The sequence below is a fragment of the Cryptomeria japonica genome, chromosome 10, assembly GCF_030272615.1.
Source record: "Cryptomeria japonica chromosome 10, Sugi_1.0, whole genome shotgun sequence".
In the NCBI taxonomy this organism is placed as follows: Eukaryota; Viridiplantae; Streptophyta; class Pinopsida; order Cupressales; family Cupressaceae; genus Cryptomeria; species Cryptomeria japonica.
In genome coordinates, this window is record NC_081414.1 from 774,731,586 (window position 1) to 774,754,482 (window position 22,897).

The window sequence follows — 22,897 nt, forward strand, 5'->3', positions numbered from 1 at the left end:
GAAGTAAGTGAATTTATTTCTTGTCTGCAACTTCCTCTTTGATTTTTATCATGTATACTCTCCTAAGAAAATTGACTGATGGATTTGTGTGTGTATATTGAATAGGAGGAAGAATGGTCTGAAATTGAACCATGGGTGCATTACCGTGACAAACAAGGAAACCTGCTGAAATATTCTTCTTGAATGTGTTTTTATGAGAAGAGAAGATGTGGATAATAGTGTCAACAAAGCAAAATGATGAGTCAGGGTACCTACAATATGGTTTTTAGAAGGAAACAATCGGTAGGAAGAGAAAGAGGAAGAGTAACACAGATGATGTCCTGGAGAATGATAGTGGTGGGCATGCAAGAGCTCCCATGTTGTTACACAACGCCTGTCACCTAAAGAAATTAAATTTTTGTTGTAAGCATGGCAGTGGTAGTATATGATGATAATCACTTGTCAAAAGGTGTGGAAGGGTGCATACCCATGAAAGAAATCAAGTGTGTAATTCCTATAGTCACAATCGAGATCATTCCTATAACCTTGCAAATTTAATAGCATCATATGTTTTAGAAAGGTAGTACTCTTAGGGTTAGATCAGGCTCTTACACTTTCTTTTTAGTGCAGCCTCATTATTTGTTCACTTTCATTATCTCTTATGCTAACAATGGTTTAACTTACCTATATCAAAACTAAACTACTGATGTTCTATTGTATGATGTTCTATTCATAACTTTAAATAATATATCATTTTATTAGCCCACCATATGACCCCTTAACTGTCATTAGAGGTCATATTTTTTTGTAATAGGTCATATGGTGTCATGTGACCCCTTAGGACACCATATGACCCCTTCAGACACCATACGACCCATAAAAACACCATATGGTGTCCTAAGGGGTCATAGGATTCCATATGACCCCTCGGGACACCATACAACCCATAACAACACCATATGGTGTTCTATGACCCCTAAGGACACTATTTGGTGTTTTTATAGGTCCTATGGTGTGCTAAAGGATCATATAGTGTCATATGACCCTTTAGGACACCCTGTGACCCCTTAGATGTTGTTAGGGGTCATATTGTGTTCTAAGGGTCCTATAGTGTCATATGACCGCTTATGACAACGTATGGTGTCGTTATGTGTCTTATGGTATCCTATGACCCTTAGGACACCTTATGACCCCTTAGGAGGGAAGGAGAGGGAGAGAAAGACCATAACGACACCATATGGAGTCCTAAGGGGTCATATGGTCTCCAACAACCCCTTAGGACACCATTTGACCCCTTAGGACTCCATATGGTGTCGTTATGGTCTCTCTCTCTTCCTCTCCCTCCCCCCTCCTTCTTCTCTCCCTCTCTCCCTCCTTCACCTCTCTCTCTCTCTCTCTCTCTCTCTCTCTCTCTCTCTCTCTCTCTCTCTCTCTCCCTCTCTCTCTCTCTCTCTCCCTCAGCGATTACTTTAGTGGTGAATATTCGCCAATGGCAAATTTTTCACATCGGCCCTATCGGAAATGGCGAATATTTTGTACCATATGGGGGTGGCCATGTTGCCAGAACATTATCAATTTCCATCAACGTCACGGCTCGGTCACCATATGTTTTATGCAATTAAATGTTTCTATGAGATGATTTTGCCAATACAATATATGGTGGACGCATGGTAAATTTAATTATTTTGCCTACACTCTCTGAGGTTGCCTTAATAGATGACCTTAATTCGCCTATAGGCATGTGAAGATTTGTTATCCAAGGGGACCCAATTCGCCCAACATCTTGCTGACACGTGTCTCCAATCACCCCAACTTTTGCCAACTATATTGTATTCGCTATTCACCTATTATTTGGACGACCTATAATCACCTTGAAAATTATGGAAGTCGTATTTGGACGACCTATAATCGCCTCGAAAATTACATAAGTCATATTTGGATGACCTATAATCACCTCAAAAATTACACAAGTCATGTTATAATTACACGGGATTCGCCAAATATTTGTATACTGGTAAATTCCCACGGAATTCGCCATATAAGGATTGGTATAAATACATGCAAAGATCAGATCTATCTCAACACAATCTGGTGGGTTCTAGGCTCAGAATTCTGATCAATAGCGAATTTTCAGACCAAGGAAAATCATTGTTGTTGACTGTATTGGCGACTACCTGCTACCTAAAGCCTAAAGGTGAGTGATCATATTTTTGAACTGGTATATTATACATTATAGTCTATTATTTCTTCTTTAGTAAATTGATATTTTTTTGGCAGCCTTTATTTCATTGGAGATGTCGAACAGGAAGAGGGGTAGGAAACCTGAATGTGGGGAAGGCCAGGAGAGGCCAACAAAAAGTAGAACGTTGTCTTCATACTTTGGCATTGGAAAAGATTGTGATACTGGTGAAAATCGGGAAGGTATATCATCACAAGTACAAGTACAAAATTCACCACCTGCACCGCATGTTGAAGATGGTGGCAAACCTGATATCTCAGATCAGGATGATCTTGAAGAAGATTATTTGGTAGATACCCAAGTTAGACAGAATGATATAATTGACTTGGGTGATAATTCCATTGATGATAATGCACGGAAGGGGAAAAGAAAAGCCATATCAAAAAATGGTGAACTACAATAAAAAAAGGATCGAAAGTGGGATATGTTAGTCAGGAATTTTCAAATTAATTAGGCATCGAAGTATCCATTCATTGAACCAGTGGAGAATCCAATTGAAGGCGAGCCTCCAATAGAATGCAAGTGTAAGATTTGCACTTGGAAAAATAAGAAGGAAATTAGGTTGCAGCTAAAATTTGACACCATAGAAAAGCATATGGGTAAAGTTTATGAAAAACAAATGATAGACGGGGTTGAAAAATCAGTGATAAGATGGAAAACAAAGAATGAATGTAAGCATGTGAGGAATGCTGAAGAGTATTATTTTCATGAGAAATTACAGACGAAGCCTGCTGAAGTTAAAGGTTCTATTGAAGTTGTTTTTGGAAAAGCAATGCAAATAGAACAACTGGGAAAAGTTGTTCAGTTAAGCATTGTTTTTCATATTTTGAGCAGAGGGCGTGCTATGACAGATTTCCCATCAACTAGTGGTTTATTACACTTTTTGAAAGTTCCTAACTATCCTAATAGACACTAGTCAGTAAACAATGGCTGGGAATGGGCAAGTTGTCTTGCTGAGGTTGAAATAGAAGATGTACAGGAAAAAATAAGAGAGTCAAACTTCATTGCATTTTCTTTAGACGAAGTTACGGCAGTAGACAATACTTCATGGGTATGCATGCATGTTTATACTGTAGAGAATCATACCTGCCAACCTCATCTACTATATATTGCTAAAATGAAGGAGAGTGCGACAGCGGAAATTTTATTTCAACTAGTAAAGAGAAGTTTAATTGAATATGGAGGTATGGATGACATGACGGTAGCCAAAAAATTGGTTTGTGTTGGAGCAGATGGAGCTTCAATAATGCAAGGTCATAGGAACAGTCTTTGTACAAAGATTGAAACTTCATTTGCACCGTACATTACTACAATTCACTGCATGGCTCACAGAATGAATCTAGCTTTTGGAATTGTGAGCAAGTTTGCTTCGGTTAAAAAAATTGAAATTTTAATCAAAGAGCTCTACTCACACTTCTGTCGAAGTCCCAAGCGATTCATGGAATTTCAACACTTTTCTAATGGATTAACTAATGGGAACAAGCTTCTCAAGGATAATGATACCAGATGGATCTCTTTGGATGGTCCAGCGCATCGAGTGTTTTTAGAATATCCATCCTTGATTGGACTATTTCACACAACTCGCGACGAATCAGATCAACTGAAATTTCCTGAACTTCTTAGCAGGTTAAGTAATTTAGAGACACTCTTAACTTTAGCAGCTCTTCTACCCATGCTAGAGGAAATGAGGAATATTATGAAGGCTGCCCAAAAAGAGCTTTGTATATTGCAGAATATGCTACGGTGCGTAAGATGACATGCATGACCCTCGACAATCTCTATCGAAATGAACCAACACTATCTGATGAAAAATTTGTTAAGTGGCAGACAGTCACAGATTTGAACAATCCTGATAACTTTTTACAAATCGGTGTAGACGGGGAGGTATGTGCCAATGTATAGGGAGTTGAGATACCAATGCACTTCTATGCCACGGTTGACCCCGAGGAACCAGGAAAGCGCCCTAGGAAGAAACTAGCAGGAGTTACAAAGGAAGATTTCGACAAGATTGTTGAGACTGTAACTACTTCTGTGAAGAAAATTGCATATGATCTTTCCTCAGAAATTAGAAGCAGATTCCCTCCTGACAACCTACTCGAAGCCATGTCTATTGTGTTTCCTCATTATTGGAGCCTCAACAGTGCATCTGATTTTTGAAGTAAGCTACTGACTTTGATAAAACAATTTTGCACATCCAAAGAATTGAATGGAGTAACTATAAATGGAATATTAGACAAAACTCATCTTCAAGAGAAATCATCTCATTTTGCATACACTATGAAACAACAATATGCCAAAATGGAGAACCCCCGCAAAGAGGGATCAGTAACAACGGTTTGGAAATATATAGCTGAGAACACATCCTTGGGTGATTCAATGCCAGAATATGTGAAGCTTGCTGCTTTATGTCTTACCATGATATTGGGTTTGGTGGAAGATGAGAGAGTTTTCAGTGCTTTGGGGTTCCTAAAATCAAAGCTAAGAAACAAACTAGACAAAAATTTGGAAAATTGCTTGAGGCTCTATACATCTAGGTATGATGTTCACACTTTTCCTTACGATAGGGCACTGCAAATCTGGAGGTCCAAATGTGAAAGAAGAGGTTTGGGCAACACTTCAAACCAAAGTGCCAGTGGGACTAGTGGACCTACTAGTAGCATTGAGATGCAGTTCGGCGAAGATATGCACACTCAGTCTCAGAGTAAAGAAACCACAGACGAGAATCAAGAAAGCACTGAATTTGATGAGGATGAATGGCAACTGTAAGAGATTGGTATTTATTAATCTTATTATTGTATCTCATCATTCATATTACAAAAGCATATTACTTTTTGCAATTAGAATTTAATATTGATTTGTAATTTTATTTTTCAACTTTCTATTTCCAGATTTAAAATAGCATAATAAAAAAAAACCATAATGTGTTTATTGATACAGAGATGTTTATTGTTTATTTATACATGTTTGAGTCTCAAATCTGTGTGATATATTTCAGAACCATATGATAAATTTCATTCAATAGTAATGCACATGTCAAGAACTTAGATTTTCATTAATTCTTTCAAAATTTAGCCATATGATACATTTCATTCAATAGTAATACACCAATCTATGTGATTCTACATGCCAATTGTAAAAGTGAATACAAAGTTTCAGAACCCTTTGCAAATGACCCTGAATTCCCTTTTATAGAAACAAGAGAGCAACAACAACTCCTGTGTGATTCTCCAATGTCCATGCAAAAGTGAATACAAAGTTTCAGAACCCTTTGCAAAATTGCAAATGACCCTGAATTCCCTTTTATAGAAACAAGGGAGCAACAATAGCTTCAGGTCGAATTGCAAGTTTGCAACATGTGAACACTGAACATCAAAATCACAAACTCAGCACATATTTATATGGCCGTATTAGCATTTTAACATCTACTACATGTTTGATGTCTCCTGTTCAAAAAACAGAGTTCAAAATTAAATATTAATTCATGCCATGAGTCATGACAAATTAAACATAGATAATAGCTATAGGAGTGCCTAAAACCTACTAATCAAAAATAGAGAAATGCATAAATGTTAAAGCAAGGGAGAAATTGAGAATACAAATTTACTGGCTGAAGTTTTGCAGTGTGCATCATAGATTTAGAGGCTAGATTAGCAAAATAGCAATAGCGAGTGCTATTTTTTTCCTATTCATAAATTAGATTCATAGGCTGGATTAGCAAAATAGCAAATAGGAAAAAAAAAAAACCTTGAAAATAAGAATAAAAGAAGAAAATTGTGCAATACATACTATGATTCTTAAGAATTTTGTGCCAGTTTTTGTAGGGTGCTCCACTCTTCGTCTGATGGAAGGTCAATATTCTATAAACTATGGAAAGTCAACTCCAACTTTGTCAGCATTCCATATTTAGAAGATTTACTTGACATCACTGTTTCATCCAATAGCGAATTTAGAGTTGTAAATGGTTGGATGAATTCCAAAAAGATTTTGGGAGTTGTGTCCTTTGGAAGCAAGTCTAAATCAGACTTCATTTTTTTCTCCATGATTTCTTTGTAAGCTTCTTCTCCAATGAATTTATTTTCTGTGTCAACAGGCTTAGGCAAACCAAGTTTAATCAAATTATTTTTCTTTTCTTGTAGCTTCATTATCTTTTTTCCACAATTGTTCATAACTTCTGATGTTTCCCTTAGCTTCTGGCATTTTTGAATGATAGATGATGTCTTAACTGTGGCATCAATGTGGCTCTTAATTCCCTTAGATGCCAAGTAGCTGTGACTGGAACTGTAGACTACTTTCAGAATCTTTTTTGCCATTTCCTCTTTTGAATAAACATGTGTGCTCTTCTCATAGTGTCGTTTGATTTTTAAAAAAATTTGTCTCATACTTTCAGTCAATTGAAACCATTCACACAACTTCTCACTCCTCTGCAATATTTCCTGCCAAATGTTTTCTTGTATATAATTCGTTGTATTTTTCATATTATCTTTGAATCTTTCATCCAAAGTTTTTATTTTATCATTTGCATTATGCAGGTCTTCTTTCATTTGTGCACATTTTTTTCTTTCTTCCTCTACTTCCTCTTGCAAATGTTTTTCTTTTTCCTTCCCATGATCCAATAGCTCCTATAATTTTTTCATTTCGGCGGCAATAGACTCATAACTTCTGTATAATTTTTGAAAACTGGCTTTTTCCTCAACAATTTTTTTACTGCTTTTAGCCAGTTTTTCTGTCAGGTCCTTCAATTCTGCATTCTCCTTGTCCTGCTTTGCAATTTCTACTGCAGAGCCCGAATTTTTTATCCTTTTTTGTAATTCATTGAACTTGCTATCTGTTGCTTTCCTCATTGATTTCTCATTTTCTAGGTCTGCCTATAACTTTTCTATTTGTTTCTCCAGTTTATTTTTTTCTCTCTCCACCTTTAGTAGTGAAGTGTAGACCACTTCATTAGTCCTTTTTGACACACTAATTTTGTCCACATTATGTACTTTGGAGAAATCCATTTGGAGGGTGCTAACTTGAAATTGAGAGGAATCTATCTGACTGTGTGGTGGATTTTTATCTTTAGATGGGCCCGGGGGCATAACAACCATGAACTCCATCATATCTTTCTATGGGTCATATGTTGGAAATACCCTGTTCCTTGCAGGTTGTTCATTTACAATTTTAGACACGGAATTCCTATGAAATGCTTTCTTTTTTTCTTTATTTGCTTTTGTCGTGTGTTCAAATTTTTCATAGTAATCATGAAATTTAAAATTTGGGGTTGCTGAAGCAATTGAATGTTTGAAAGGTGACATAGGAATACCATAGGCTCCAATTCCACTTATTCCTATGGTTTTAACTAATGCTTGACCAGGATTAGGATTACCAACAATAATTCCTGATGTTGTCCCACTCCCACTGACACTTTCTTGTGTAGTTTTCATAGTCTTTTGAGGTGTGTGATCTAAAGCTACAAATGATTGATTTGTAGTGTCAGTGGCACTTGATATAGGATTCTCAATAGTATGAGATTGAGTATCTACCTCTAGTGGCCTCTTGCGAGAGATATTTTGTTGTTGCCATTGTCCAACACCAAGATAACTAGTATCAGTAGTAGCACCCATGCCAACATCACCAATCACAGTGGCACTTGACTGAACAATAATAGGAATACTATCCCCAGATTCCCCACCAGTGGCAGTGGCACTTGATTCACCACCAATGGGAATACCATGATGTGGTGGTGGTTGTGGATTTGAACCTGAAACAAATGTAGGTGGATTCTGAGGGTAATGAGTAGTACCTATCGGTGACGAATCTAAAAAATCAAGTCCAATGACTGGTTTATAAGGACCTTTTGATTTTGACCCACCAATCATAGTGGCACTTGACTGAACAATAATAGGAATACTATCCCTAGATTCCCCACCAGTGGTAGTGGCACTTAATTCACCACCAATGGGAATACCATGATGTGGTGGTGGTTGTGGATTTGAACCAGAAACAAATGTAGGTGGACCCTGATGGTAATGAGTAGTACCTATCCCTGATGAATCTGAAGAATCAAGTCCAATGACTGGTTTATAAGGACCTTTTGATTTTGACTGTGATGGAAGTTGTACCTGAAGTGGATACCAAATGCCCTCTCCTCTGGGACCTAGACCACCACCTTCAAAACCCATTTTTTCCACAAGGTTTGCCCCTTTGCTATATTTGTCTTTCATGGACTCACTGACTCCACCTAATATTTTAGGCACTATAGTAGTTGTTGGAGGGGGCTCAACGACAACCTCATGTTCATCATCATCACCTTCAATCCCACCATGCTCCATATCCCACAATTTACTAAACTCTGCATCCTCGTCAATGCTCTCAAATTCTGCACTTGTCTTTGGTTCACCAAGATTCCTCCTCATAGTCCAAAAATCATTTATTTTGGTTTGAGTCTAGCAATTCTCTTTACATTCATGCAGAATTGATTTGGGAATAGTTTTCCTAGATGGATTAGCAGATTTTATGTAGAAATTGTAGGACCTCCTATTTTGGATGCCCTCATTGCCCTGGCCCTCCATAATTTGTGATGAAATTTCTTCATTTGAAATGTTATTGTCAGCTACAATTTTCTCCATCTCTTTTTTAACCTCACCCTAGGAGTCCTTGTTTCTAAACTTTTATAGCAATGGTTTACTTTCATGTTGACATAATGCTGAAGAGTTCCCATTTTTCTTAAGCCTTGCTTGAACTACACTGATTGGATCATACTGCCAGAGACCCTCATCACCAAAGTTAAAAACTGTCAAGAAATCATGTGCCACAATGAATGCTTTTCTCTCAAATGTGAACCCTCCACATGAGAAGGGAAAGGAAGGAAATATGCTATTCTTTTGCTGACCATGGAAGTGCCTATCTATGCTCTCCAACTGTCATACATATTCTAATGCAAATACCCTCTCTGTCACATGTATTGGAAGTCTGTATGGTTTTACTGTCGATCCGTAAAACCTTAACACAGTGAATTCTTCCATGAAGAACCAGTCAGCCAATTCTATTTGACTTCTGAGTTGAATGCAATCTCTACAAGACATAGGCAACCTAGGCAATGGAGTGCTTGTAATTTCATTATACATTGGTACCAAAAAGAAGTCTACAAAATGGTTGTAGTTCTTTCTGTTATCATGCATCCTTATCTTTGGGCTCCAATCATATATTGGACAGTCTATTCTCTCCCCAGTCTTCTCATCAATCTTATAGCTCACAATTTGAAGCTTGTTGGTCTCAAATATTGCATGATACTTGGATAGAAGGAGATAGCACAAGTAGGATGAGAACCTGAATGTCTTACAGGAACCTTTTTTGATCATAAGTAATTGTTTTTGCATGGATTTTACAATGTGATCAATAAAATTATATCTTACTGGCTAACTTGCACAATGGATATTATAAATCATTTCAAGAAGGCTTGCACCCACTTCCCTATCATTTTCCAATCCTAGACAAAATGACAGTAAGGAAATAGTGTCCTCAACCCATGGAACAAAAATTTTAGAATCATAAGGAGGCTTATGATTCTGATCCAACACAATACCAGTACCAATCTTTATTAGACCTTTGATAAATGAATCTCTGCGACTTGGATCAAGACTCTCATAATTCCCTGCCAGCTTTTCAAGGTCAATTTGGACGTTTGAATTTTGGGATTCAAATTCTAGGTTCAACAAAAGAGCAAATTCTCCCTCATTTATGGATAGAATTTCCTCTTTTGTATTTTTATTGACAATTGCTTTTTTATCTTCATCATAATTTTTGGCATAGACCATGACAAAATCAGGGCAAGGGAATACTTTAGGTAACACCATGCTTCCCAATCCAACATCCCACAATGTGATTTTATTTGTTATTTTTTGTAACATTGGGTTGAAAACAGAAAATTTTGCCCTGGATGCATCTGTCACCTTACTAGACAATGTATATCTAATATCTATGATACGCTTTTCACCATGGATAGCAGGGTCATAAATATCATGGTATTCATCAGTGAAACCTGGTGTTTTAACCAGTTCGGTTAGGTACATTTTGTTTTTCACTTGGCTTCTTGTTGAACTACTACTTCCGATTTTCCCCATCACTATTATTGTTAATAATTCAAAATAATGCTAGGCAGCTAGATAAAAACCTGAAAACACTAACCCTCAAATTGGACCACGAGATTACCAAAAGCAAAAAAGGTGGGATGTAGGTGTTCTAGATTTTACCTGAAATTGGAATTTCTATTTCACTAGATTGGCGCAGACAGTCTCTGTTGCAACTTGCATTCCTCAATCTAGTAATTGTTTCTGAATCTCCCTCGATTTACAGGTTTATCCAAGAAATGAAAGATGATTATGATTTACGAGTCTCTTATTTTGAAAACTCTAAAAAGTAGAAAAGTAAAACCTAAAGGGCAAAATATCAAGAATCATGTTGCAATTTTATTAATTACTATTAATAACTATTCGATGCCCAAGAACAAAACATTCATTACTTCAGTATAAATTTTGAGGATATTAAGAATCATGTTGTAATTTTATTAATTATTATTAATTATTCGATGCTAAAGGACAAAACATTCAATACTTCAGTATAAATTCTGAATTTCTGAGGACATTAAATGTAATACGTTCAATTCCGGGCGAAGTTCTCCCAAATGTGTTCACTTCCCACATTCAGGCCGAAATCCACCCTAAGTCATTGATCTTTGCTCATCCAACGGACGAGGGACCAAGGTACTTGTTGTGACTTTATGGGTGAGTTTTTTAAGTCTGTTTAATAATTTTAAACTTCCGTCTAAAAAAGTGCTTTACAGACTTACTTATATTTAATTAAATTTAAAACATTTCAATTCTGGGCGACGTTCTCCCAAATGTGTTCACTTCCCACATTAGGGCCGAAATCCACCCTAAGCCATTGATCTTTGCTCATCCAATGGACGATGGTACCTGTTGTTAGTTGTCATGGGTCCCATCACTTCTGCCAGTTTTCAGGCACGTCACCATACTCGTGTCACTTTTTTGGTTTGATTTTTAGTCTATTTAATCATTTTAAACCTCCGCCCGAAGAAAAGCTTTATAGACTTAATTGTATTTAATTACATTTAAAATGTCCAATTCCAAGCGAAGTTCTCCCAAATGTGTTCACTTCCTACATTCGGGCCGAAATCCACCCTAGTCGTTGATCTTTGTTCACCCAACGGTCGTGGGTCGATGTTACCTGTTTTAAGATGTAGTGGGTCCCACGACTTCTGCCATTTTTCTGGCATGTCACCATACTCTTGTCACTTTTCCGGTTTCATTTTTAGTCTATTTAATCATTTTAAAATTCCACCCGAAAAAGAGATTTTTAGAATTAATTATATTTAATTAAATTTAAAATGTCTAATTCTGGGTGAAGTTCTCAGAAAGGTGTTCGCTTCCCACATTCGGGCTGAAATCCACCCTAGCCGTTGATCTTTGTTCATCCAACGGTCGATGGTACCTATTTTTCGATGAAGTGGGTCCCATGACTTCTGCCATTTTTTCTAGCACATCACCATACTCATTACTTTTTTGGTCTATTTTTAAAGTCTACTAAATCATTTTAAAATTCCTCCCGAAAAAGAGATTTATAGTTTATAGAGTCATAGACTATAAGTATTAAGTATAGACTTTCACTTAATTCTATTTAATTAAATTTAAAATGTTCAATTCCGGGCATTGGGCAATAGTTTGAGATAACTATTAAAAATAATGTTAATATTATTTGTAAAAATTTTAAATTCAAAAATAGTATTAAACATGAAACTTAGTTTCTAGAATAAAACAAATAACTAAATAAAAATATAAATTTTGATCTGCAATTTGAAAGGTAAAAGTTTAATATTAAAAAGAAAACATTCAATATTAAATCTAAAATATTAATTTAACGTTTAACAAAATTCTTTGAAAATATGTTTACGATATATCATTTTCAAAAATAGTTTAAAAATATATATAAAATTTCAACAAAAATTTAGTCTATTAATTTAAAAAAATGTGCAACTGCAGTCCTCAACCTGTTAAGGCGAGAAAATTTGGAAAGTACAAATGCCAAGGTGGTGATTAATTGTTGCACAAGGAGTTGTCTACGGCATGCTGCATGATAGGAGGAAGGGAAGGATGGCAGGAAATCTTTTTCCTGATCTCATGTCATTAATGTCTTATTGTGCACATTCATTACCCGACCTATAAGAGTTAAGATGGAGGCAAATTTTTTGACCTTTTCATCTATGTACCACTTTTTGCTTTGAAGCAGCTGCAAGTGCAAAACAAATCTGTAGTTCGTAGTTCATAGAATCATACCTTCTGTAAGACAATGGAGGCCAATTTCACACTTCGAACAGACAAGAAGTTGGTGCCCTTTTTGGGCAAAGTATCTGATAAACGAATGCAAGGACTATTCAGGTTTAAGGAGGAGAAGTTGTTGGCGGCAGCTTGACTGATGCTTGCAGAGGAGGTGGCACATATCAGTCATCGGTATCGAACTAACATGGAGGTTTACTCTTTGATTATGGCGTGGACCTGTGAATTCAAACCAGAGCTGGAAAAGGTAAAACTCACATTGGTCAAATTGATTGATGGGGAGTTTTTGATTAACCTGGATTCAATCTTGGAGTGGGTGGTGCTGGGAGTTGGCATTCGAATTATGGAAGGGGACAACCAGGAGGAATTGCTTCCTTTTATTCGTGGCCCAGAGGATGAAATCAAATACCAGTGCCGTGAACGAGCCCGAGTGGGGTAGGAAGCGATGAAACTCTTTGTTAAATTAACGAGGGTGGATGAAGTCCTGAATGCTTTGCATGTGGTGGCAAGGATGGAGGTTGGTAGGGCATTGAGAGATAGGGCTAAAGAAGGAAGGGCCATACAGCTACTGGCAAGCTTGGACGGCAACCCCAACTTTGGGTTCCTAAACTGCATTCCAAAAATGAAAGCTGAAGCGGCAAAAGGGAAAGCCAAAGCATCGACCTCTGAGGAGGGAAGGGACTAGGAGGACTAGGGGGATAGTGAGACTGAGTGAGTGGCCTATCGGCAATGAACTAGTTTTTTTGTCTGCTTGCTATAAGCTATGGACAAATGTTGTATCTTGAAACGTTTCAATTAATTGAATGAAAAAACCTTGACCAATAAACTTTTGTATCTTGCAACTTTTGAAATTTTGTATTTTGAATGACTATATAGTAATAGTATATATTTATAAAATTATAATCAACCATAATCAATGTACAAATAATTAATGGAACGAATTGAATTTTTTTTTTATAGCATTACATAAAAAGATCACGGTATTAAATTTATTTCCATTGTTTAACAAATAATTGAAATAACATAGCCAGTAGCTCATATACAAAAAGCATTTGAAAGAAATTAATTAATAAAAATGAAATAGAATTATAGAAAGCATTTTTATATCCATAAGAATGTAAGAGGCAAAGTGAAACAAATTGGAATTTGAAAAATTATCATTAAATTATTTATGCTTTCGAAATTTACAATTTTTTCATCAGAGACTTGAGTCCCCCAAAAAATTAAAAGCCAAAATGAGTGAGCCTCTAGCACTTAGCCTGTTAGGGTTCAAGGACATAGGAAAAAAAAAACTACAGGTAGTGGAATTGTTTACAATTTTTCCCTATGAATCTGGCCCTCCTTCCATGTAGAATTCTTCAGACAGCATAAGCTGAGAGAATTCTTCAAGCCACATGTAGTTTGGAAAGTCATCCAGGAGGAACCATTTTCGGAGGAAGTCCCTGCCAATCCGTGCCCATTTTCTGTGACACGTTAGCTGCTCCACATTCAAGTTTAGGAGAAACAGTTGCCTGGCCACTGGCACTACTTGGTCAGGGAGGAGAAGCTTGGATAATTCACTCGCCCAAGGGATCCCCACCCCTACTTCTGCAAGAATGACTAGAGTAATGTCATCTCTGAGGAAGTCTTCCTTAAAACCCTTCCTCAATAGCATCATCATTTCCACCTTGTATCCTCCCAAGTCTAGAAGAGACGCTAAGAAGTGGGATGTAAGGTCCGTGTTAACACGGTACCTATTTTTCATTTCGCAGAAATTCTCTGTCCAACACCATCCGCACAGCTTCATTGGTGAACGACCCAACCTCCTTGCAGACTAATTGGAGGGTTAGGTCTCTAATGGAGCCCAGAAAGGCCCTCTAGTCCTTTGCAGAAATGCTTCTCAAGTGGATGGGAGTGTCCATCTTGAGAAAACAGATTAACAAATCAAACAACTTGAGTAGTGAGCCTATAAACCTAAAATACCATGAGCTCTGACGATTTATCTACTAAATGGCAAAGGCTAATTGAAGATGAAAGAAGCAGAGATCGTATATAAATTGTTGAAGCTCTTGATTGTAATAATTACTTCTTTAACAGTATTAACTGCTATAAAAAAAATTAGATCTTTCGTATCTCTGCAAATCTTTCCCATAAATGCACGAGTGTGCGAAATTGGAAACAGCTATGAACTAGTACCAAATTGGCAAGTATCACATTGGAAGTCGTGGGGACAGAGTAGATTGCCATAAGTGAAAAGATATATATTAAATGAATAAAATTATGGATCATGATTCGTGACATTTGATATGTGTCTATTGAATCCAATTCCATTCCAGGCACTTTCTGGTGAGCTATGTTCTCTTCAGAAAATTGGGCTGAAATAAAACTTTAGCCATTGATATACGATCATCGAACGGTTTAAAATCATTGATAGATTTTAGGTATGTGTCACCCTTTACATGTCAAAGAGGCCATGCTTATTGATACATCATGCAGAGTCTGGACTCAATGTATTATGTGATGTGATGTATTGATGTGATGTGATGTGCCTTGTCTATTAATGGCAATGAATTTATGAAATCGCCAATGAATTATATATTATACCATAAATAACAAAATATTTGCCAAAACATTTAAATAATTTTCAAGCGGTGGATAAAAATCGCCAATACATTTAAATAATTTTTCCTTCGGAGTAAAAATTTTCGCTCATACAATTATATATTTGTTCCTTTTAACAATAATTATTCACCCCCCACAATAAATATTTTCCCCATAGAACAAGGTATTATTCGCCAGAAATTTAAGGCATTTTCGCACACTAGAAAAAAAATCGCCAATACAAAATAATTTTTTCGTCATTTAAAAAAAAAAATTCACCATCGATATGAAAATTTCCCCCTGAAAATAATGTCTGATTCGCCAGGATTTTACACAGTTGCCCGAGGGGGGTTTCTTAAAGTTATCCCTCCATCTACCTCTCTCCCTCTCTCTATCTTCCCTCCTTCCCCCCTCTCTCTATCTCCCTCTCTTCATCTCCCTCCTTCCTTCTCTCTCTCTCTCTTCGTCTCCCTCCCCCCTCCTTCTTCTCTCCCTCTCTCCCTCCCTCCCTTCCGCCCCCCCCCCTCTCTCTCTCTCTCTCTCCCCCTCCTTCCCTCCCTCCTTCCCTCTCTCTCTCTCTCTCCTCTCCCTCTTGATGAATACTAAGAGGGGGGGGGGTGAATTAGTATGCCAAAAATCTTTGCACTAAAACACTTACACAGTCTAGAGATAAACCGGTAAAGCAATCTAACAATCAAACCGGTTATCACACATACAAACCAAAATGTGAATAAACCATTCACCCACAAAAGAAATGCAACCATAACACAAGATATTTGATGTGGAAACCCAACTGGGAAAAACCACAGTGAGATGGAACTCACAAGTCACTATCTGCAGAATAGAAACCAGACCGGTTAAGGTCAGAACGGTTAAGGTCTTACAATGTTCTTCACCAGAATAGATCCTGTTAAGAATCTCAATCTCTGTTAGGAGATAAGTCTGATTAAAGACTACCTTGTTAGAGGATTTTAGATTCACATGTGTGAACCACCTTGTTAGAGGATTTTACAAAGGCTTTGAGGCCTACCCGGTTAAGGGCTACAAACTTGTCAAAGATGTGAGTAATCAACAAGTGTTTGATCTATCTACTAGCACAAACTGCTTGATTACATCCAGTAGAATTACTTCAACCTTCTCTATCTCACTCTTAGTTACAACTCAATCTTCTCTGATAAGATCGCTCTACTCTTCCACCTTAAACCCTAGGTCAACATAAACCCTATTTGCAACTTCTTCAACAACTTAAAAACCCTAGACATGATGTCCTTTTAAAGGAATCTTATTTCATGTCGGTCCAATAGGATTACATTACAATTTCCTAGGTTCAGTGAATCTATACATACTCAGTAACACAACACAAGAATCACCGTCAATGTGTCGGCACCATCAAACAATCGGTGGATTGGTAACTCATCACAAAATGTCAGTTGGTAACTCACCACAGAGTGTTACCGGTTCATACAAAATGCCGGTTGTCGGTTTGACAAAAATGCCGGTTGCTGGTTTGACAAAAATGTCGGTTGCCGGTTTGACAAAAATGAAGACTGGTAAGAATGTGTTGTGCCACTTTGCTTCCTCGTACCGCTTGTGATCTACGAACTGCTTGGGGTCAACATGTTGCTTCAGACCGGGAAACACATTCTACAAAATCACCACTAGTCAAAAAACTAGAGTACAACATACCGATTGGAACAAATACTAGTTGAGCATGAGCTCATACATATAAAGGGGATCTCAATACAAGTGTGTGTCCATCAATGACAATCACAACATAAACATCAAAAATGCCAACACCTCTCTCTATCTCCCTCCCTCTACCTCTCTCTCTCCCTCTCTCCCCTTCTCCCTTCCTCCATACCCCTTCTTCTCTCCCTCCCTCCCCCTCCCTCTCTATCTCTCTCCCTCTCTCCCTCTCCCTCCTTCCCTCCCTTCTCCCTCTCTCTCTCTCTCTCTCTCTCTCTCTCTCTCTCTCTCTCTCTCTCTCTCTCTCTCTCTCCACCCTCTCTCTCCCCCCCCTCCTTCTCTCCCTCTCTCCCTCCCTCCCTTCTGCCCCCCCTCCTCCCTCCCTCCCTCCTCCTTCTCTCTCCCTCCCCCCTACTCTCCCCTTCTCTCTCTCTCTCTCCCTCTTCCTTCCTCCATACCCCTTCTTCTCTCCCTCTCCCTTCCTCCATACCCCTTCTTCTCTCCCTCTAATGCAGAGAGTCTTGGAGCTTTGTTTGTTACACCTTCTTGAGTGACTTGTCCTACTCAACCCTTCAACTTCTCAAGTCCTTCCTATGGAACTTGGCATGGGTTATGATAATGAGACCTCCAAGGTCTAAACCTTCTTTAATTTCCTCCTAGGTATATCCAATGGTTTCTGGACAATAAACTCCACCACTTGAGGTTGCCACCTCAGTTACTCACACACTCCTCTCATGGGCTCCAACCACTCCTGCAAGGATCTTAACACACAATAACTTCCAATGGTTTTCCAATGCATATACAAGATGTCTTCAATGTATTTTGAGGTTTAAGTCTCACCAAATCCATCGTCTTGCCTTCCTAGCCCTTCTAGGTCTCTACCAGCACCAAAATAGGCCTAATTGCATTACCCCTCCCTAAGTAGTTTTAGGGTCTTAATTTGAAAAAGTCCCAAACAAGACTAGAAATAAATCATGGATTTGAGTACCCTTTTGGAAGTTACAGACAATACTAGAAAAGTGCATCTGGGTTATCCTTATAAGTGGGGTTTCCAATGCTGCACTATTTTGAGGGGTTTAGGCCTCACCGATGACTTGGCAAGATGGGTCTAAAACTCTTCACCAATCAAATCTCATGATCCAAAAAATTTGGGAACCTTTAAGGGAAATCAGAGGTCTTTCCATTCATGTTTCACTTTGTCCTGCACCTATCCCATGTGCTCATAAATCACACCTTTCTTGTTGTCCTAACTCACCTACTCCTAGCGGTGACCCTAGGGCTTCATTGTTTCTCCTCCTCCTAGACCTGCAACACAACACACCCTATTATAAAGCTATGTAAATATCCTAACCTATAATTCTTAGTGATTTCAACAGGTGCCATCAAAGAATGCCAAGGTTAGAGCCATTTTCTTGCTCTTAAACCCTACTTGCAAGGGTTTTTCTCCTAGTTGCAAAGAATGGAAGTAATCTCTACAACTTGGGACAATCAAACCTAAAAATAAACCTTAAAGAAGAAAAATACAATGAATACTTAGAATTGCAATGGATTTACACCATCTTGTCCATACTAGACCGTACAAACAATGAAAATAAGAGTAAAACCGTCAAAAACCGGTGGAAACAAGATTGCTTCACAAACCCAAATATTTCTCTAGCATTTCCAGTCCTCCAACCTTTAAAATGAAGTTAATTTTGGCTTATATCCTCTTGTTTTAGTCAGTTCAACCAACTTCTAACACCTAAAACTAGAAATGCAACTTTCACAAGAAATTGCAAAATGTTGCTCAGCAACTTTTTACAGCTTTTTGCTCCAAGATGCAATTTTGTAGTCTAATGCATTTTAAGACTCCTGAAGGTCCTCAAACACCTTAAAATACCTAAACACAACTCAATTTATCCCTAATACATGAATGCATTCATCTAGAGTATTTTACCTGTAAACTACCTAAGCATCTCACTTCTCAGACTATCAACATCCTGAACACAAATGATTCAAATCAAAACTTGGACAACTCAACCATGGCTCTATTGAGGCCTCAATGGTCGGTCCATTATTAAATCACAAAGATAACACACAAACTTAAAATAGAACAAATATTTCATACTTGGAGTGTTAGGTGCCCTGCACCATACTCCCCTGGGTCAAAGAGCTCAAGTCCCTTGAGTTATAAGGTCTGAAATCTCCACTCCATGTTGAAGTATATCTACCTCTGACATCCACATGGAATCTGAATCAGGTAACCCTTTCCACTTGACAATATAGTGCTTGTAGACTCCTTTCCTTGTTTTTTTTACTACCTTGGTATCCAAGATACTCTCTAACTCAACCAGCTGACTAGGTGGAAAATCCTTTATCCAATCTTCATGAACCGGTGATGGTATGTCTCTCTGATTTGTTGGTGACTCTCCCTTGTATGGATAGAGATCACATACATTAAAAATAGGAGATATCCCAAAGGTAGGAGGAATTTCAACCTCATATGCATTATGCCCATACTTGTGCACCACCTTGAGAGGTCCAATTTTCTTCATCATGAGCTTGATAGGCTGCCCTTTGGGAAGTCTCTCCTTCCTAAGGTATGCCAGCACTAAGTCTCGTACTTTAAATTGGACCTTCCTCCTTGTTTTATCAGCTTGAACCTTATATTGCTTAGATTTTTTTTATAAGGACTACCTTACCTTATCATACACCTCTTTAATACCTTCTACAAAGTTCTCCCCTTGTGCACTCTTGGGTGGCATTGAATTGAGATCTTTGAGCTATAATATGCCCCTAGAATGGAATCCATACACTATCTCAAAATAAATTTTACCTGTGCTACAGTTCACTAAGTCATTATATGCATATTCTGCCTGTCCAAGTACTAGATCCTAAGTCTGCCCATGTTGTTTGGTAAGACATCTTAGCAAGTTACCCAATGACTGGTTGACTACCTCTGTCTGGCCATCTGATTGAAGATGATAGGAAGATGAGAAAGATAACTTTGTGTCCAACCTCCTCCAAAGTGTCCTCCATAAGTGGCTCAAAAACTTCACATCTCTATCACTAACAATTATGATTGGAAGACCATGAATTTTGACTCTCCTTGAAGAAGAAGGCCTGCAATATAGGTGGCATCATTGGTGCTCTTTCAAGGTATGAAATATGCCATTTTTCTGAACCTATCTACCACCACATACACACTATCAAATCCTCTTGGTGTCCTAGGAAAGCCTAACACAAAATCCATGCTCAAACATTCCCAAGGCCTCTGAGGTATGACCAAGAGTTGATATAGACCTACATTATTTGATGTTCCTTTTTCTCTTTGACAGATGATACATTTCTCTACGAACCTTCTCACTTCTGATTGCATCTTGGGCCAATAGTAAAACCTACCAACCTTCTCTAAAGTCTTATCAATGCCAAAATACCCTCCTAGACCTCCTTGATGCTTCTCTTGAATAATATTTTGCCTCATAGAACTTTGAGGTATGCAAAGAAGATGGCCTTTGAACAGAAAACCCTCTTGTATCATGTATTGTGAATAAGAGACATGTGAGGTGTTAGAAAAATCATTACAAACATTATATATCTCTACAAAATCTTTATCATCCTTGTAGAGGTATTTTAACTCACTCAAACCCACACTTTGCAATTGAATCTCCTCCATGGTCATGATTCTCCTACTTAGTACATCAGCTACTTTGTTGGTTGTCCCTTTCTTGTGTTTGATAGTGAAAGTATAGGATTGTAGGTACTCAGCCCACTTTAGGTGTCTTTTCTTCAACTTCTCTTGCCCATTGAGGAAGCTAAGAGCATGGTTGTTAGTGAAGACTACAAATTCTTTGGGCAGCAAGTAATGATGCCACTTTTTCAGTGCTTGAACCATTGCATACAACTCCAAGTCATATGTGGAGTACCTTTTCTTAGCTTCATTTAAATTTTAGGAGAAGAAAGTTATAGGATGTCCCTCTTGGCTTAAAACTACCCCTATTGCCCTTTGGCTTGCATCACATTCTACTGTAAACAACTAATTGAAGTCAGGCAATCTAAGGGTTGGTAGCTCTGCTATCTTGGTTTTCAACATTTCAAACCCCTTATTGGCTTCCTCTATCACTTAAAGTGACATTTAATCCCTCCTTTAATGGTATTGAGAATAGGAGCACAAACATGGCTAAAGTTTCTCACAAATTTCCTATAAAAAGATGCCATTCCATGAAAGCTTCTAAATTCACTTATTCCCCTAGGGATAGGCAAATTAAGTATTGCTTCTACCTTACTTGGATCTATCTTTAAACATCCATGATAAATAACAAAACCAAGGTATACTAGCTCTATTTTCAAAAACTCACATTTTTCAAGGTTAATCTTGAGTTGAGCCTCCTTCAACTTCTTCAAAACCATCTCCAAATAGCTGAGGTGTTCCTCCTTGAACCTATTGTAGATCAAAATGTCATCAAGATGCACAATTACAAATCTACCAATAAACTCAACTATGACTTCATTCATAAGCCTTTGGAAGGTACTGGGTGCATTGGTGAGGCCAAATGGCATCACCAACCACTCATATAGGCCTGCATTGGTTCTAAAAGTTGTCTTCCATTCATCTCCAGGTCTGATTCTGATTTGATGATAACCATACTTCAATTCCACCTTTGTGAAGTAGCTTGCACCCCCTAGATTGTCTAATAGGTCCTCAATGCTTGGCATGGGAAACCGATACCTTATAGTAATCTTGTTGATTGCTTTGGAGTCTATGCACATTCTCCATTTTCCTCCCTTTTTTGGCACTAACATAGTAGGAATGACACATGGACTCAAACTCTTCTCAATAAATCCTTTGTCTAAGAGTTCTTGCACTTGTTTGGCGATCTCTTCATTTTGACTAGGTGTCATTTTATGGGCAGCTTTGTTTGGCAGATTGGCCCCTAGTATTAAGTCTATTTGATGATTCACGTCTCTCATTGGAGGCAAATAATTAGGTATATCATCCCCTATCACTTCTTCATATTGTTTGAGTAGTCCTTTCACCTCTTGAGGCACTTCACTCATTGGATTTGCCTTAGCTTCATCTCTAGGCTTCAACACTATAGCATGGCCTTGATGACCTTCTTGTTTCAACACTTTGAGAAACTCTTGTCCTCTCATGAGCATCACACTTGAGCCTATTTTATTTTCTTTCTTTGGTTCAGGTAGTGGATCCATTTAATACTTCTTCCCATTCTTGGTGATAAGATAGTTGTTCTTCTCCCCATCATGAGTAGCTCTCACATCATATTGCCATGGTCGGCCCAACAGCAAATGACAAGCATCCATAGGCAATATGTCATATAACAATATGTCCTTGTACTCACCAATTTCAAAATCCACCCATGTTTGTTCATCAACCAATACATTTTTATCCTGGTTGAGCCATGATACCTTGTAAGGAGTGAGGTGTGGCAATCTTTTTAGTTTGAGTCTGTCCACCATTTCAACTGAGACAATATTCTCAGTGGAACCTGAATCTATAATCACTTTACAAATCTTCCCATGTGACCTACAAGTGGTCCTAAACAAGATTTTCCTTTGTGGTGGCTCTTGAGCTTGGGGTATCTTGAGCATTGTTCTCCTCATCATCAAGTTTTCTCCATCTGACACTAGCCCTACCTTGTTGATTGAAGAAGTTACACTCTAAGTGTCCTCCTCTTGCAACAATTGAGTTCTTCTTTCCCCCGTGTATGAGCTTGTGGAGCTTGAGGCTTTCCCTAGGCACTTACTCATGGTATGCCCAACTTGATTGCAATGATAACACCTACCAGTGAAGATTGTATTTCCTCTTCCTGAGTTTCCAAACCTTGCCCCTAAAATTGCTCCTTCCTCTATAGGATCCTCTAAATGCTCCTCTCTGAGAGTCCCCACTGCCTTTTTGGCCTTGCTTCTCTTCATTTCTTGGTGATTGCTGCCCTCTATAGAATTTTCCTCTACCTCTGAAATTCTTGCCTACCCTATGTTTTTTATTTTGTTCACTCCTCTTTTTTATCTTCTCTTCTGCCCTTAGGGCCAACTGAAAACACTTATGGATAGTGTCTGGTGTGAGGATACTTATCTCATCTTG